This window comes from Berghia stephanieae, chromosome 12 (genome assembly GCF_034508935.2).
Source record: "Berghia stephanieae isolate SIO BIC M18660-M18661 chromosome 12, UCSD_Bste_1.3, whole genome shotgun sequence".
NCBI lineage: Eukaryota > Metazoa > Mollusca > Gastropoda > Nudibranchia > Aeolidiidae > Berghia > Berghia stephanieae.
Genome location: NC_088371.1, coordinates 20,959,159 through 20,966,314, shown reverse-complemented (window position 1 = coordinate 20,966,314; position 7,156 = coordinate 20,959,159).

Sequence of the window (7,156 nt, the reverse complement as noted above, 5' to 3'; positions counted from 1 at the left end):
TTCTCAACTATGCGCCGAGCGAGGCTCGAACCCAGGACCTTCCGATCCGAAAGAGAGTGTCATACAACTAGGCCACATTATAGCCTACATTTGACATTCAGATAGAAGAGAGAAAAGAAGATGGAAAAAAAAAATAGAGAATAACATTTTTTTTTATTTTGCGGCCTTTTGGCTCTATCGTCTTCTAGTATTTTTCTACTCCATTTCATTTCCTTATCATAAGTGCCTACACCCTCACCTTTATTAAAATTGAAAATTATCCTTCAAAATTGAACTTTATATAGCGCAATATCCACTAAATGTGCTCAAAGCGCTTTACAAGGGGTCCCTGGTCAACAACAACATTTAACATGTAGGACGGGACATGACACCTGTTAGGCGATATTACAATTTTTCGGACAAAGACAACGCTGTTAACGGCCAGGTACTCATTTTGCACCTGAGTACGGTGAGAGAATGTGAGTAAAGAGCCTTTTCCAAGAACTCAACTATGCGCCGAGCGCGAGGCTCGAACCCAGGACCTTCCGATCCGAAAGCGAGTGTCATACCACTAGACCACATAGCCGCACAAGTAGAACAAGACATGAGGCCTTGGGGATTGATTCCATGACAGAGCATATCTCGTGATGTGTCAGGCAGGTTTTCTAAGTGTATGGCCTTACCATCCCAAATTCCTCTTTCAGATGTGTATGTTCATATCCTTGAGGTCGGTTGTGAGCCACAATCACTAATAGGTGTTATGTTTGAACACAGCAGAATCCGAAAAAAAAAAATTAAAGTTTCATATGAAAACGATTAGAATTCCATGATTTGAGATTTGCGTAATTTTTGGAATTGCATGCATCAATCATTCTTCTAAATAAAACATAAAAGGTAAAAAACAAACCAAAAAAAAAAAACAAAAAAAAAAAACAAAAAAAAAACAAAACAAAACTAAAAACAAACAAAAAAAACAACAACAAAAGAACCCCCCAAAACATAACAGAAAAAAAAAACAAAAAAAAAAACACAATTAAACAAACAAACAACAAAAAAAAACCAACAACAAACAAACAAACAACCCCCCCCCCCCCAAAAAAAAACAAAAAACAAAAAAAACCTTGAGCATTTCTAAAGAGCATTATCCACTAAACGTGCTTAAAGCCTTTTACAAAGGGGTCACTGGCCGACCGCAACTGTAGGACGGGACATTAGGCCTTTAGGCGATATGACAATTTTTTTTTCGGACAGAGACAACGCTGTTAACGGTCAGGTACTCATTTTTTAATCTAAGTACGGTGAGAGATTGTGAGTAAACAACCTTTTCCAAGGACTCAACTAACTATGCGCCGAGCTACAAAGGCTCGAACCCAGGACCTTCCGAAAGCGATTGTCGTACCACAAGACCACATAATCGCACATAGTGGTCATTACTTCCTTTCTTCTTATAATTAATACACGTGCCTACTCCACAGATTTATCTGAAAAGACCATGATTTGTTAATTATTACATGGATAATCATTCTAGAGATCGGTCGTGACTGACGTGTACTTATTTGCAGGTCTGATAACCCAATTCATTATGGGCTCATTGGTGTAATGGAAATCTTTTAAAAATGACGCAAAATATTGGCCTTTAAAAAACAATGTTAAACTAGGCCTTTTATAATCGGGTTCGGGTGTCAGACCTGCATATATGTACACCTCGATTGTAACCCAAGCCTCTACTTGGTGACATGTTTGAATAAAGCAAATTCCGAAAAAAAAATTGATATGAAAAACAGATTTAAAGACTTAAGTATTTTATGGACAGACAAGTATACGAACGAGGAAGTGTTGGAGAAGGTGAGAAATGGAAGACTGTTGTTCGATACCATCAGAAATAGGCAGTTAGTTACGGTTTCTAGGACATGTGTGGAGAAGAGACGGAATAGGAAAGTTGGTAACATCTGGGATGATCGAAGGAAAGGGAGCTAAAGGAAGACAAAGAATGACATATCTACCTAAATAACCTAAGAATGGCCAAATGTGATTTTAAAAGCAACGCATATTTCATTCGCACCGCAGACGATCGTGATTCGTGGAGACAGCTGACCGGCAACGTGCTCAAGAGTACAAGCCACGATGGATGATTGTATGGAACTATCAACATCAATTATTCATCAAAATGAAACATTAAAAAACATCCTATTAAGTCTCGAAATTTGGCCTTGAAGGTCGCGCTTTAGTTTGAAACTCGTTAGAATTCCAAATTTGACAAATCCCTTCGAAACGCCGTTACGTCCGGGTAATAATTTAGATGCTTCAAATTGAACTTCCTGCCAAAAGTGTGTTATAAATTTTTTTAACAAATGAATATTATAAAAGCTTCAAAATTACCAAAATACCAAACGCAGAACGTTTCGGCTCAAAAACCTCATTCAGCCAACAAAAATAGACAGCAATGAAAACATAAATACATTATTTAATTTAAGAACTCAGATAGACGACCCACGTTTTATTTCGCCCCACCGATGACAACAATGTAAAATTGTATACACAAGAAACATAATTCAATCTTTTTCTTTTTCTTGTGAACTTTTCATGAGTTGTTCCCCTTGCAAAAATTTAACGCGATACAACTGAATGCCAATATTGCAGAATAACTTGGTTAAAAAAGGAGGAGGGGGTGGGGATGGGGGGGGGGGGGGGGAGTGAATTATTCCAATCTGATAAATAATTCTGCAAATTATGAACGCTTTGAGCCTTAAAACCCTTGTCTTCAAAAATAATATATAAGTATATAATAATACATGAAAGATAGAAAACGAAACAGAACAAAATAAATAACAAAGAGAGAAAAAAAAAACCCACATTAACTCATTAAATCCTAGAAATTTTGCTACTTTTCATAATTGGAATTCTAAATGAACATGCACATAGATATTTTTATTCAGCTACATGTAAAAATTAAAAACGTTAGTTTTGATATTCGCCTATAATTTGTCTCAGAAAAAAATGTAATAAATAAGCATTGCGTAAAAGTAACCCCGGGTACACTACGGATATAGTCGGTGTTTGGGTTGAGTGAGTTAAAACAGCATCATGTCAAGGTGACTTAGATGCTAAAAGGGGCAGCGTGGCTCAGCGGTACGGTCTTTGATTCGTATCCGAAAGGTACCGAGTTCGATCACCCGCCGCTGGGCTGCGCTGTGTGGCCTTGAGCAAGTCACCTCGCCCTAGCTTAATTTGCCGCTGTGCTCTGCGGCTGACGCCTGGGTTACTTCAGTCTTCCCTTGGAATAGACATAGAGACAAATTTCCTCTTTGGGATGAATTAAGGGAATTTTACATTATTTAATTTTTTTTTTAAATTATAAAAATTGAATTTGTTGAGAAAAATAAGAAAATTTTGTTTTGTGTAAATATATTATAGAATCGAATGGAAATACGTTCTAGAACTGAAAATTAAGATTATATGATTTATTGAGTCCAATGGGGAATGAGTTTTGGAAGTGACAATTTAGATTATATGATTTATTTAGTCCGATGGAAATAGGTTTATAGGTTATAATGTTATATGTGTATATTATATCATTTTGAGTTCAATGAAAACAAGTTTCTGGAAGTGATGATTAAAATCACATGTTTTATTTAAATGAAACATAAAAAGTCAAAAACAAAATAAAAACATCTGAAAGTGATAATTACAATTAGATGTTAAATTGAGTGTAATGGAATTACTTTCTAAAAGCGACAATAATTAAGTTGTTTTAGTGAGTCCAATGAAAACAGGTTTAAGGGGTGACAATTAAGGTTATTTTTTTATTGATTAATATGGAAATGTATTCGAAAATGACAATGAAGTTTAGAATATGTTATACTGAGTCCAATGAAAAGGGGTTCTGAAAGTGACAATTATGTTTATATGTTATACTGAGTCCAATGAAAAGGGGTTCTGAAAGTGACAATTATGTTTATATGTTATATTGAGTCCAATGAAAAGGGGTTCTGAAAGTGACAATTATGTTTATATGTTATACTGAGTCCAATGAAAATGGGTTTGAATGAAAAGATGAACAATAAGTTTAATACATATGTATTTATATGAGTGCAATGGAAACAAGTTCTGGAGGTGATAACTACAATTACATGGTTTATTGAGTCCATTGAAAATTTACTCGAAGATTCTGGAAGTGACAATTGAATTTATATGTTTTATTGAGTCCAAAGGAAATCGGTTTATATGTTATTTTGCAAGTGTATATTATATCATATTGATTTCAATGGAAATAAGGTCTGGAAGTGATGATTGAATTTATATGATTTATTGAGTCCGATGGAAATTGTTTATATGTTATATTGTAAGTGTATATCATGGCATATTGAGTGAAATAGAAACACGTTCTGGAAGAGATGATTAAAATTACATGTTTTATTGAGTCCAATTGAAACAGGTTCTGACAATTAAGTTTATATTATATGTTTTACTGAGTTCAGTGGAAATATGTTTTAGAAGTTATGATTATACTTATGTGTTTTTTTTTAATGAGCTTTTATATAGTGCAATATCCACTAAATGTGCTCAAAGCGCTTTACAAGGGGTCCCTGACCAACAGCACACGTAACATGTAGAACGAGTCATGACCTCTGGACAGATACAACGCTGTTAACGGCCAGGTACTCAGTTCACACCTGAGTATGGTGAGAGAATGTGAATAAAGAGCCTTTTCCAAGGACTCAACTATGCGTGTGTCATACAACTGGACCACATAGACGTGTTAAATTGAGTCCAATTGAAATGATTTCATGTTCTGGAAGTGACTATGACAAAAACATTACATTTTTGATCACTTTGGCTTTCATGTCAAATTTTGACATGTGACAGACAAATTATAGAGCAGGCACTTGTGTATCTAAATAAAGGTCTGAAAAAAGTGTGTACGAAACTGTACCACACAAAGCTAGAAAGAAAATACGAGAACTAATCAAACAATCGAGGCATCGATATTTAAGGCAGGCTGATTTTTTGGGGGGGATTGTTTTGTTGTTTTTTTTTGGTTGTTTTTCTTACTTGTAATCTTTTTCTGCTTTGTCTGAAATTGTTTTAAAAAATGAATATAACAGCTTCAAAAACTTTATAAAAAAGAACAAAATCCCAAATTCTGAAAGTTTCGGGCTCAAAACCCTTCTTCAGCCAACCACAAGAAAGCACAATACAAACATAAATACATTACTAAATTTCAGATCGACGACCGAGAAAATGGTGTCCAAAGTATCACCAAATCGGGAGTCCCCGTAGAAGACTTGCTTTACATAAATATAAGAGCGAGTGTGAGAATGAATGATCTGAATGTTTCTACGTACTAAATCCCAACTAGCTTTGATACATTGTTATTGTTTTTGTTGTATAATCATCTATCCTGCTAAATATCTTTTTATTTTTTACCTTGAGCCATGTAAAACACAATGTAATTTCCTGTTTTTGGACTAATAAAGTTCATCTTATCTTATCTAATCTTATCTTATCTTACAAGCAAAACGATTGGTGTCAATCTGGAGTTCAGTCGAACCCCCCGACTGTTTATCCGGCAGGGATTGGGTATTGGATTTCTTAGATCTGGTGGAAAGTACTACGGGATAATCTAGAATCCTCATCAAAGAGACAGCAAGCGATTGGTACTATCCCTTTAATGCTACAGACTTTGGGAGAATCTCCAGCTTCGATGGCTTTAGACGGACTGCAATGAGCCTAATAAATACAATCATATATTATTTTATATTGTGTGGAATGAACACTCTATCTATCTATCTATCTATCTATCTATCTATCTATCTATCTATCTATCTATCTATCTATCTATCTATCTAGCTATCTATCTATCTATCTATCTATCTATCTATCAGCAGAATATACCTCTTTTTATGGTGAACCTTTAACATCTTTCAAAGAAATTTCAATAAATGACACAAAGAAAACGATTCTCTCTAGTCCTAGCAAACCATGTAGGCTCGGCCCTTTACCAACATCCCTTTTGAAGGAGTGTATTGATGAACTTGCACCTTACATCACTGAATTGATTAATCAATCATTAAGGGTGGGAGTTGTTCCAGAAAGCTTCAAGAAAGCATTGGTGAAGCCACTGTTGAAGAAAGCGGGACTTGACAGTGATAATTTTAAAAACTTTAGGCCTGTATCAAATCTACCATTCATTTCCAAAATTCTAGAAAACATTGTACTAAAACAGCTTTCTTGTCACGTGAAACATAATAACCTCGATGAGTGCTTTCAATCGGCCTATCGGCAAAATCATAACACAGAAACAGCATTGATGAGAATCACAAATGACTTGCTGCAAATTATTAATCAAGGAAAAACCACCCTCCTTAGTCTTCTCGATCTTTCGGCGGCCTTTGACACCATCGACCATGCCAAACTACTTCGAAGGCTACAAGTTACTTTCGGCATATCAGGCACTGCTCTAAACTGGTTTGCATCATACCTTACTCAAAGAACTCGATGAGTTTTAATTGGGGAAGTAACTTCGTCAGAGCGTGACCTTCATTTTGGTGTACCTCAAGGATCCGTTTTAGGCCCAGTCCTTTTCGTACTTTACACTTCCCCTGTTGTGAGAATCTTAGAGCAACATTCTCTCGCTTACCATATGTACGCCGACGATACCCAGATATATAGCATGTGTTTGCCATCCGATATTGTTTCAAAGATAACTGTTTACGAACAATGCATCAACCATGTGATGAGATGGATGTCTGCAAATAGATTAAAATTAAATGGCGACAAGACTGAAGCCTTATTCATTGATAGTTCCAATAATAAGACAGATCCATTTACACTAGCACTGACAATCAACGATAATGACAAAATACAGCTCACAACATCAGCAAAAAATCTCGGCATCACCTTAGAGAGTGATCTGTCTATGAACAAACATATTAACAATGTGAGAACAAGTGCTATCTGCATTCTAAGAAATATCAGAACAATCAGACCATAAGTTATTAATAGGGAAACTTGCAACAAATTGGTAACATCTTTGATATTCCCGAAAATGGACTACTGCAATGCACTGTTTGTTGGTCTTACAAAGGACAAAATAAACAAACTCAAGAAAATACAGAACATGGCAGCCCGCGTTGTACTGCAGAAAGACAGGAAAACTGCAGCTCCCGAATTACTA